Source organism: Sminthopsis crassicaudata, chromosome 3 (genome assembly GCF_048593235.1).
Source record: "Sminthopsis crassicaudata isolate SCR6 chromosome 3, ASM4859323v1, whole genome shotgun sequence".
NCBI lineage: Eukaryota > Metazoa > Chordata > Mammalia > Dasyuromorphia > Dasyuridae > Sminthopsis > Sminthopsis crassicaudata.
The window spans coordinates 181,574,931-181,585,104 of record NC_133619.1 but is presented as its reverse complement, the minus strand read 5'-3'; positions in this window follow the sequence as shown (position 1 = coordinate 181,585,104).

The following is a 10,174-nucleotide window of genomic DNA, read 5'->3' as shown; positions in this document are numbered from 1 at the left end:
AGTGACACTTGTTCATTTTTTAATAAAAAAGTCCTTTAAAATCATTTTGAATTTGGAGTCAATAGCAGAACTTGAAGCCAGCTTTGATACCAGAGCTCTATACATTACATATTAAGCCATGATGCTTCTCACATCCCAGATCTCTAACTTATTGTTTATGAGACTATTGATAAGAAACTTTTGGGGACAGCTAGGTGGCACAGTGGATAGAGCAGCAGCCCTGAAGTCAGAACAACTTGAGTCCAAATCTGGTCTCACACACTTAATACTTTCTAGCTAGTCACTTAACCCCAGCCTCAGAAAAAAAAAAAGAGAGAGAGACAGACAGAGAGAGAGAGAGAGAGAGAGAGAGAGAGAGAGAGAGAGAGAGAGAGAGAGAGAGAGAGAGAGAGAGAGAGAGAGAGAGGTGATGAGGAAATCTTTTCCTCACCTCACCTCTGAGGCTACTTTCCATCCATTCCTTTTTTATCATTCTTTTTTTTCTTTTCTTTTTGAAGTCAATTTTGGCTAAGTGACTCCGGACTCTAGGGCTGATACTCTTTCCACTATGCCATCTTCAGTATTTCTCTTATATATATTGTCTATTTCATTAAAACATGAACTTCTTGAAGACAAGTTCTGTTTTGATTTTTTCTTTGTATCCCTGGAGCTTAGCACAATGTCTGGCAAATACACTCAGTAAATGCTGGTTCGTTGATAGTTTGATGGTCATGCATTAAAGGGGTAAACCCAATGTTATGATATTGGAAAAGATTGTTATTGGTGAGAGAAGGGTTTGGCAGGGAGATGGAGGTCATTTATTAAAGAAGTTCTCATGAAAGAGATATTTGAGTTTTATTTTAGAAAACAGATTTCAAAAGGTAAAGGTAAATAGTGAGGGAAGACAACCTGGTTATAAGGAACAGTGGGAAGCAATCCATAAAGTTGGCAAAGCACAAAGCATATTCAGAAGATAGAAGCTAATCCATTTTGGTTGAGTATGGTGTTCATAGATAAGAGTGGTATGAAATAAAAGTGGGCTGGTCATATATACCAAAGCACTCATAGCAACAAAAAGCTACAAACAATGCATTTGTCCATGGATTGGAAAAAGGCTGAACAAATTGTGGCATAAATGTACAATAAAATATAATTTTACTATTTGTTGTTCTGTCCTTTATGACCATATTTGGGGTTTCCTCAGCAAAGATACTTGAGTGGTTTGTCATTTCCTTCTCCAGCTCATTTTACAGATGAGGAAAGTGAGGCAAATAGGGTTAGGTGACTTACGCAGAGTCACACAGTTAATAAGTATCTGAGACTGGATTTGAATTTAGGAAGATGAGTTTTTCTGACTCCAGACTTGGCACTCTGTCTACTGTGTCACCTAGCTGTCTCTTATTTTACTTTAAGGAATAAAAAAATATGAGGAATTCAGGGAACAGGGACACTTACATGATATTAAATCAAAGAAAGGAGAACAAAATGCACAATGAATAAAATAGTAAAAACCCAACAGAACTCAAAATAAAATGAATAGTATTGGGTCTAAATTACTATAGAAAATGATATGCTCCTTTTTTCTCTATTAAAAGATGATCAATTCTAAGCATGGAATGGCTATTGCAGTCACTAAATCAATTAATCAACCAATCATGATGATTTCACTTCATTATTTTATTGTTTTTTTATGTAAGGTACTATGGGGATGGAGGATGATATTGAGAATCAATTATTGTTTCAGAACAAAATGCTTCAGTAAAATGTTATTAAAAAAAAAAAAAAGAAGAAGAAGAAATGAAAAGGTGATGCAAGGATAGAGAACTGGTTGTAAACCCAGGAAGACCAGAGTTCAAGTCTCACCTGATTAGTGTGCTAGATTAGGCAATAATCTCAGGATTTACAGAATAAGTACAAACTGCCCTGTTAGAAGGAATCCCTTCACTTGGGAACTATGTTATGAAAATAAAGGTCCAGTCAATAATCTCAATCCTAAAAGGAAAGAAAAGTAGAGTGATGACAGACTTAAATGGTGGGCACTAAACTTTACTTGGTAACCAATGGGATGCCTCTAAAACCTTTAGAGCAAAGGTGATCCATGACCATATATGTGCATGAGGAAGGCGGAAGGTTCGGTTCCCATTTGGCCAGGATCAGTCTTCATAGTCCATATCTGCCTAGTGGTGATGATCATAGAGTAATTTCTTTGCCCAAGCTGTTGAGGGCAAGGACAGTCTTTTTCAATTCAGGTTCCACAATAGATAAATATATGTTGAATTAATTAGCCAACTCATTCAAATTGAAGTGCAAATGATTGATAATGCTTAATGTGTTACCTCTCCCCTGAGCATTAGTATTTAAACAGGAGATAAAGCCTCCAAACAAAGGAATGACTGAAGGTCTAATCCTCAAACATTCTCAAACTGTGACAGGTCTTTTAGGAAGAAAGAGGGACCTTATTTATGCTCTGGAAGGTCACAACAGAAAATGGGTCAAAAATAGATAGAAATAATGGAGTTACAAGATAATATAAACCTACTAGGATTATTGTCAGGACAATTGTAAAAGGATTAGAGTAATACTTGATACATAGCTCCATATAAATGTTACCTATTATCATTTTCATTATTATCACTATTATTAAAGGGCAATAATAATAGCAAGCCAGAAAATAAATAGAGAGAAAAAAAACTAAGAGGAAACAATTACTAGACAGACAGATGAACAATGAAAATGGTTAAAATTTCTGGCAAATAGAAATTGAATGTAAGGCTAAATAGGTAATGAGGACTTTATTAACCAAAGCAAAAAGTTGATTCTGCCAAAAATCTTGTGTTCATAGATTTTTTTTTAATTTTAAAATTTATCTAATTTTTAATTTATAAAATAAAATAAGCGTTTCCATAACATAGTATAATAGAAAAGATGTTGCACATGAAATTGCAAATCTATTAGGTACAACTTGATATTCCTTTTAAATATATGTTATCATGTAAATTTCTTCTTTTTCTTTCCTCCCCCCTAGTGATGGCTACCATTAGATATCCTTCCTTTGTAGTTAATTTAGGAATTTATGATAGAATAGAATAAGATAGATATAATAGAATAGAATAGGATAGATAGAATAGAATAGAATCGAACAGGAACTTAAAATTGAAAGGGCACTCAATGATCTTTAGTCCAGTGGTTTCAAACTCAAATAGGTGAGTACTTTTGGCCTTCATATTGACTTAGAAAACCATAAGTAAGAAGTATCTATGTTATGTTGTATTTTTATTTATTTTGGTAAACATTTCCCTATTACATTTTAACCCATTTGGGGTGGCACTGGGGAGTTTTGTGGGGCATAAGCAGGGCTATGAGTTTGACATCTCTGCAATCCCTCCCTAAAATGCAAATTCTATCTTTAGCATTCTTGGCAAGCAGTCATCCATCCTATGTTTGAAGTGCTGGGGAACTCACCACCCTAAAGGTCACCCATTCTTGGCAAGTATTTCCTTTTGTCAAGTCAAAATCTGTCTCCCTGAAATTTCCAAACAAGACTCCAGTTCTTCTCTTTGAAGCCAAAAAGGAAAAATCAAATTCATCTTCCACAAGCTACTTTTTCACATATTAAATTATGTCCCCTGTTTTCTCTCCTCCAACTAAACATCCCCAGTTCCTTCATCCAATCTTTGTCCAATATAATTTCAATGTTAATTATCACTCTGGTTGCCTTCTTGAGGATACTATCCAAGTTGTTCATGTCTTTTTAAAATATAGTACTCAGATCTAAATAAAGTACGTGTCCCAAAAGTTTTAGTGCAGTTCTAAGTTATTAAAGTCTCAATTTATTTCATCTTAAACATTCTAATAAGATTTTTGAAATACCTCATACTCCAATTGATGAACCCGCAAACTCCAGCTTCTGGGATAAGAACTCACAAAAATTTCACAAAAATTGCTGAGAAAACTGGAAAATGCTATGTTAGAAACTCTGCATAGACATACATCTAACACCCATACCAAAATAAGGTCAAAATGGGCACATGATTTAGGCATAAAACATATTACCATAAGCAAATTAGGAGAGCAAGGAGTAGTTTGCCTATCAGATCTTTGGAGAAGGGAGGCCAAAGAAGAACTAGAGAAATGTAAAATGGACAATTTTGATTACTTTAAATAAAAAAGGTTTTGCACAAACAAAATCAATACAAACAAAATTAAAAAGGAAGTACAAAGCTGGGGGCTATAATAGACAGTGTTTCTGATAAAGTCCTCATTTCTAAAATATATAAATTTATAAGAATACAAATCATTCTCCAAATAATAAATGGTCAAAGGATATAAACAGATAATTTTCAGATGATGGACTTAAAACCATCTATAATCATATGAAAAAATGCTCTAAATCACTATTGATTTGAGAAATGCATATTAAAACAACTCTGAGATACCCACCTCATTCTCTCAGATTGGCTAAGATGGCAGGAAAAGATAATAATAAATGTTGGAGGGGATGTGGGAAAACTAGGATACTAATACATTGTTGGTGGACTTGTGAATGGATCTAACCATTCTGGAGTGCAATTTGGAACTATGCTCAAAGGGCTATCAAACTGTGCATACTCTTTGATCCAACTGTGCCAACACTAGGTCTGTATCCAAAAGATCTGTATCATAAAAAAGGGAAAAATACCCAAGTGTGCAAAATGTGAGTAGCAGCCCTTTTTGTGGTAGCAAAGAATTGGAAAATGAATTTGGGAATGGCTGAATAAATTATGGTATATGAAAGTAATGAAATATTATTGTTCTATAAAAAATGATGAACAAGCTGATTTTAGAAAGGCCTGAAAAGATTCACAGGAATTGATGCTGAGTGAAACAAACAGAACCAAGAATACATTGTGCACAGTAACCGCAAGATTGTATGATGATCAACTATGAAAGACTTGGTTCTTCTCAATGGTTCAGTGATCCAAGGTAATCCCAATAAACTTTGGATGGAAAACACCATCTGGATCCAGAAAGAGAATTGTGGAGATTGAATGTAAATCAACTATGCTGTGCTCATTTTTTCCTGTTTTTTTTTCTCTCATTTTTCCCTTTTGTTCTGATTTTTCTCTCCCAACATGATTCATAAAAAAATGTGTATTTATAAAGTTAATATATATGTGTAACCAGAAAAAATAAAACAATAAATAAAAAAACTAACCTAGTGAAATTCAAAAAGATTCATAATTAGACAGTGGACCACTGGGTAAAAGTTTTTCATTCCCCAAACCCATGAAAATGATGGGGTTGCAATCTACATGCATAGTCAAATTAATTATATGGATGAAACTTTAGATCTCTGAAGCAATAAATAAATTTCATCCTATTGACTTTAGCTCACCACTTTAGTCTTGTTGTTGGTGATAGTTTTTCTCCTTTCCTACATTTAGTGGATTAGCTATTCATTCCAGTTTAGTGTTGTCTGTAAATGTCATAATCACTCCATGCAATATAATAAAAACAACCTTGATCTTACACTAAAAAATGCCTGCATTCCAGTCTCAAGTCTGGATTTTATTAGCAATGTGACCCTGATCCCTAAGCATCTCTAATCCCCAATTTCTTTATTTCCAAAATGGACATAATGGTATTGGGTTTCCCACTGCTGGTGGTCTTAGGGCCGAGTCTGGCTTGCTACTTGGCAGGGGTCTTAGAGAGGGGATTGCTTTTCAGATACAAGTTGTTCTACATGGCCTCTGAGATCCTTTCCATCTCTAGAATTTTGTAATACTTGAGTCATTTCCTACTCCCAAGATTGTTGAGAGGAATCTAAGAATTTCAGTGTTAGGGCCTAAGTGACTAATCCAATTCCTATCTAAAAAAAAATTCCCTCTTCAGTATGACGAACCCACAAATGGTCATCCAGTTTTTAGTTGCAAGTTTCCCATTACTTTTCAAGGCATTGCACTTAGCTATTGTATAACTAGTTTTTAGGAAATTTTTCCTGACATCCAGCTTAAATTTGCCTCTTTGTAACTTTCACTCACTGCTCCTAGCTCTCTCTTATAAAGCTGAGCAAAATAAGTCTAATCTCTCTTTCTTGTGATGGCAGCATTCCAAAGACTTGAATCAAGTTCTTCTGGACAATCTTCATAATAGCCTAAATTTAAGGCCCTGGGACATAATTCACTTCATCAATATCTTTTCTAAAAGGTGGCTCTTCAAACTAAACACAATGTTCTATTTGTGGTCTGACTAGAGCAAAGTACAGCAGGGCTGTCATTTCTTTATTCCTGGATATCATTCTGTTCATTCACATTGAATTCATAGTTTACTAACCATTCCATGCCTTATTTTAGATGAATGGCTATTTAGACATGCCTCTTCCTTTTAACTTGTGAATTGAATCTTGAGCCAAAGTTAAGATTTTACATTTATCCCCATTAAATTTCATCTTATTTGATTTGGTTTAATTTCATCCTGCTAGTATCTTATATTGACAGCTCACCCTTGTAGCTGCAAATCTGATCTAGGTCATTGATAAAAATGTCAAAGATCAGAGACCTAAGGATAGATCTCTGAAATACTTCCCTGAAGATCTTCCAAAATGACATAAATCCATTAACAAACTATTCTTAGAGTCTATCCATTCAAACAACCCAAAAATTCAATTAATAGTGTTATCATTTAGCCCACAATTCTCTCATAAGAAAACATGAGAGACTATTAAATGCTTTGTCAAAACTTGGACAAATATTTTTCTTATCCCCAGATTTGCAATTCCAATACAGCTATGTTAACTCACTGTGCTTACTTTTCTAAGTATTCACCAATTATCCCAGTATCACCAGATTGAAAAGTACTTTGAGGAGTGTGGTATAAGATGTAAAAAAGATGGAAAAGGTGGAAGGAATAGGTTATGAAGGCCTTTGAATAAAAAATAGAAGATTTTATGTTTTATCCTGAAGGTGATATTAGAATTGGTTGAGTAAGGGAGTAACATAGTCAAACCTCAGCTAAGGGGAAAATGAAGTGATCATTACAGGAAGTAGAAATTTGTGGCAGGCAACCAGCAAGTCATTGTAATAATCCATATATGAAGAGAAAAGAGCTTGCACTTGGATGGTAGCATTGTCAGGGGATAAGGGGAAGTATTTGAAACATGTTATGACAGTAAAGTCAACAGGTTCTGGCAATGGATTGGATATGAGGTTTTGGCAATGAATTGGATATGAAGTGAAAAGTGTGAGAGAGAGTGAGGAGTTGAAGATGCAGAATGTGAGCTTGTGTGCCTTGGAGTTTGATGGTGATTTCCATCGTAAAAGGGAAGTTTGAAAAGGTATTATTCAAGAACCAGAAGATCGCTGTACACTTCAATGCTGCATGAAGAGGTATTCTGATGGAAGTGGATATCTTCAACATAAAGAAGATCCAACTCACTTCCAGTTGATCAATGATGGACAGAAACAACTACACCCAGAGAAGGAACACTGGGAAGTGAATGTAAATTGTTAGCACTACTGTCTATCTACCCAGGTTACTTATACCTTCGGAATCTAATACTTAATGTGCAACAAGAAAATGGTATTTACACACATGTATTGTATCTAGGTTATATTGTAACACATGTAAAATGTATGGGATTGCCTGTCATCTAGGGGAGGGAGTAGAGGGAGAGAGGGGATAATTTGGAAAAATGAATACAAGGGATAATGTTAAAAAAAATTACTCATGCATATATACTGTCAAAAAATTATAAATAAATATCTTTATTTGGTTCAAAAAAAAAAAAAAGAAAAGAAAAGGTATTATTCAAATACCCTTCTCAAAGCCAGAGAGAAGAGAGTATCAAGGAGAATGGAATGATCAGTGGTGTCAAAGGCTGCAGAGAGGCCAAAAAGGGTAAAGAATGAGAAAGGGCCACTAGATATACCAACTAAGAGATGCCAGGACCATGGGAAGAATGTCCCAGTTCAGCACATCAGAAGGTTTCCCTGATCCCATCCATTACAATTTAAAATTAGTGAAGCAGTTAGGCAGAATACAGGGGGCAAAGCTTCAGATCTTGACTCAGGAAAATCGAAATATTTAAAAGTTGTGTAAACCTAAGCAAGTCACCTTTCTTATCTGTAAAATGGGGATAATAATGACACCTATCTCACAGGATTCTTGTGAGGATAAAATTAGAACTTATTTGTAAGATACTTTGCAATGATTAGAAGTGCTCTATAAATGCTAGCTATTTTTCTCATTATTTCAGTATTTTAAAAAGAAACCTTGTAATCTACAAAATAGACAGTCTTTACCAAATCATTTTAGTTTGCTGGACTTCAGTTTCATCTTCTGTAAAAATGAAGCATTAATTTTTGATTTCCTTCACAGGCTAAATGTACACTATTTCAAAGTCCGATTCTTTTTGTGCAGCAAAATAACTGTATGGACAAGTATACATATATTGTATTTAATTTATACTTTAACATATTTAACATATATTGGTCAACCTGCCATCTGGGTGGGGGAAAGAGGGGAAAAAATAGAACAAAAGGTTTGGCAATTGTCAATGTCGTAAGATTGCCCATGCATATATCTGGTAAATAAAAACTATTTAAAGAAATGAAACACTAGCTAGATCATTTCTAATGGTAAATATAGTAAGCATTGTGCAGTCCTTTGGTTTTATGGTTGTCTGAGCTGAGACCTCGAAAATTATTGGGAAATGAGATAATAGTGAGCCAGAGAAAAAGAGGCCTTAGCCAGAAGCTAATTTCAAGGAATAGATTATTTGTTAGAAGAAAGAATAGAGCCAAGTTTCTGAAAGTCCCCCATAACATGCCTGTACCCTGTCATGTACAACCTATAAAAGCCAGGAAATACCTAATGAGATTTGTGGAGGGTATACTGATCACTCAAGTTGTTCTACACTTTAGAACCTAAAGGGATATCATAGCTTTATTTGTCCAGGGAAAAGAATTTGAAATAAGATTTCATATATTTAAGTTTTAAAATATTTCTTAGGGAATAAATTTTGGTATTCATTAGTAATAAATAATAGTTGAGATTTGAATACATTTCAATGTTTGCAAAGAACTTTGCATATATTACCTTGGAACCCCAAAAATCATCTTGTAAAGAATGAATAATTTTATATATGAGAAATTGGATCTCAGAGAAGGTAAATGTCTTAACTGCGGACATACAGCAAGAAAATGTCAGAAGATGAATGTCAACCCAGGTTTTCCTGACTCCAAATCTAGCTTAGCATTCTATCCATCAGTTGTCCTAAGCATGCAGATGCTTAGAAGGGTAGTTTGATAAAGAATAAAACATCCTTTTTGAATGCCGATCCAATTATTTTTTAAATCTTTTCACGTGTACCTTAGGGCAGACCTTTAGCTAAGAACTATATCAAACTAGAAAGGCATTTGAAAAAAATCCTTCAGGAAGAAAAGGCATTTGAAAAATGAAACAAAGAAGTAAATATCTTCATTTACACATCTTCTTTCACTGGGCACTGGATCAAGAAAATTAAATCAATAGAAGCTCACAATTTAGAAAATCAAAAAAAGGAGAAATTTAGATTCATTTTTTTTACCCTCTGGGTTAACCTTCAAGAGGGATTAACAGGAGGAAAAAGAGATGGCTTGGCAATCTACCTAGGAACAGGAGGTGGTTCCATATGGGCAGAAAGCAGAGAAGAATATAGAAAAGTAGCTGTATTTCAGCCTCTTTCCATAACTATTCACACTTTGCTCCTATCTTGTAAATAAGCATAAAGATTTACTAATTTTTTTAAAGTACCCCATCCTTCACATACTAAGAAAATATTGGAATTCTAAAAACAGATGAAATCAGTGTTACATGGCATAGATTACTGTCTTCCTTGGGTAAATTAGTTTTATATATACCTGTATAATTGTTGATTTTTTGCCTAATTAATTCTTGGAAAAGTCTCTTTCCAATCATCTTCCTCCTTGAGTTTTCTGTATCATTGCACTCAACTGACCACCTATTTTGTAAAAGTGACTTGATTTTTCTAATACTAAACTCTTTCAATTTTTTCCCCTAACCTTCTAACCATTTTCTGTCATAGAATTATAAATTTGGAGCTTAAAGGAATAAGCCAGTATAGAGAGGGGTCGGCTATTATAAAAGAGGAATCAGCTGGTATTTAAATAAAGAAATTGAGGGCTAAGGGGGTTAAAGTGATTTGTCGAAGGTCACT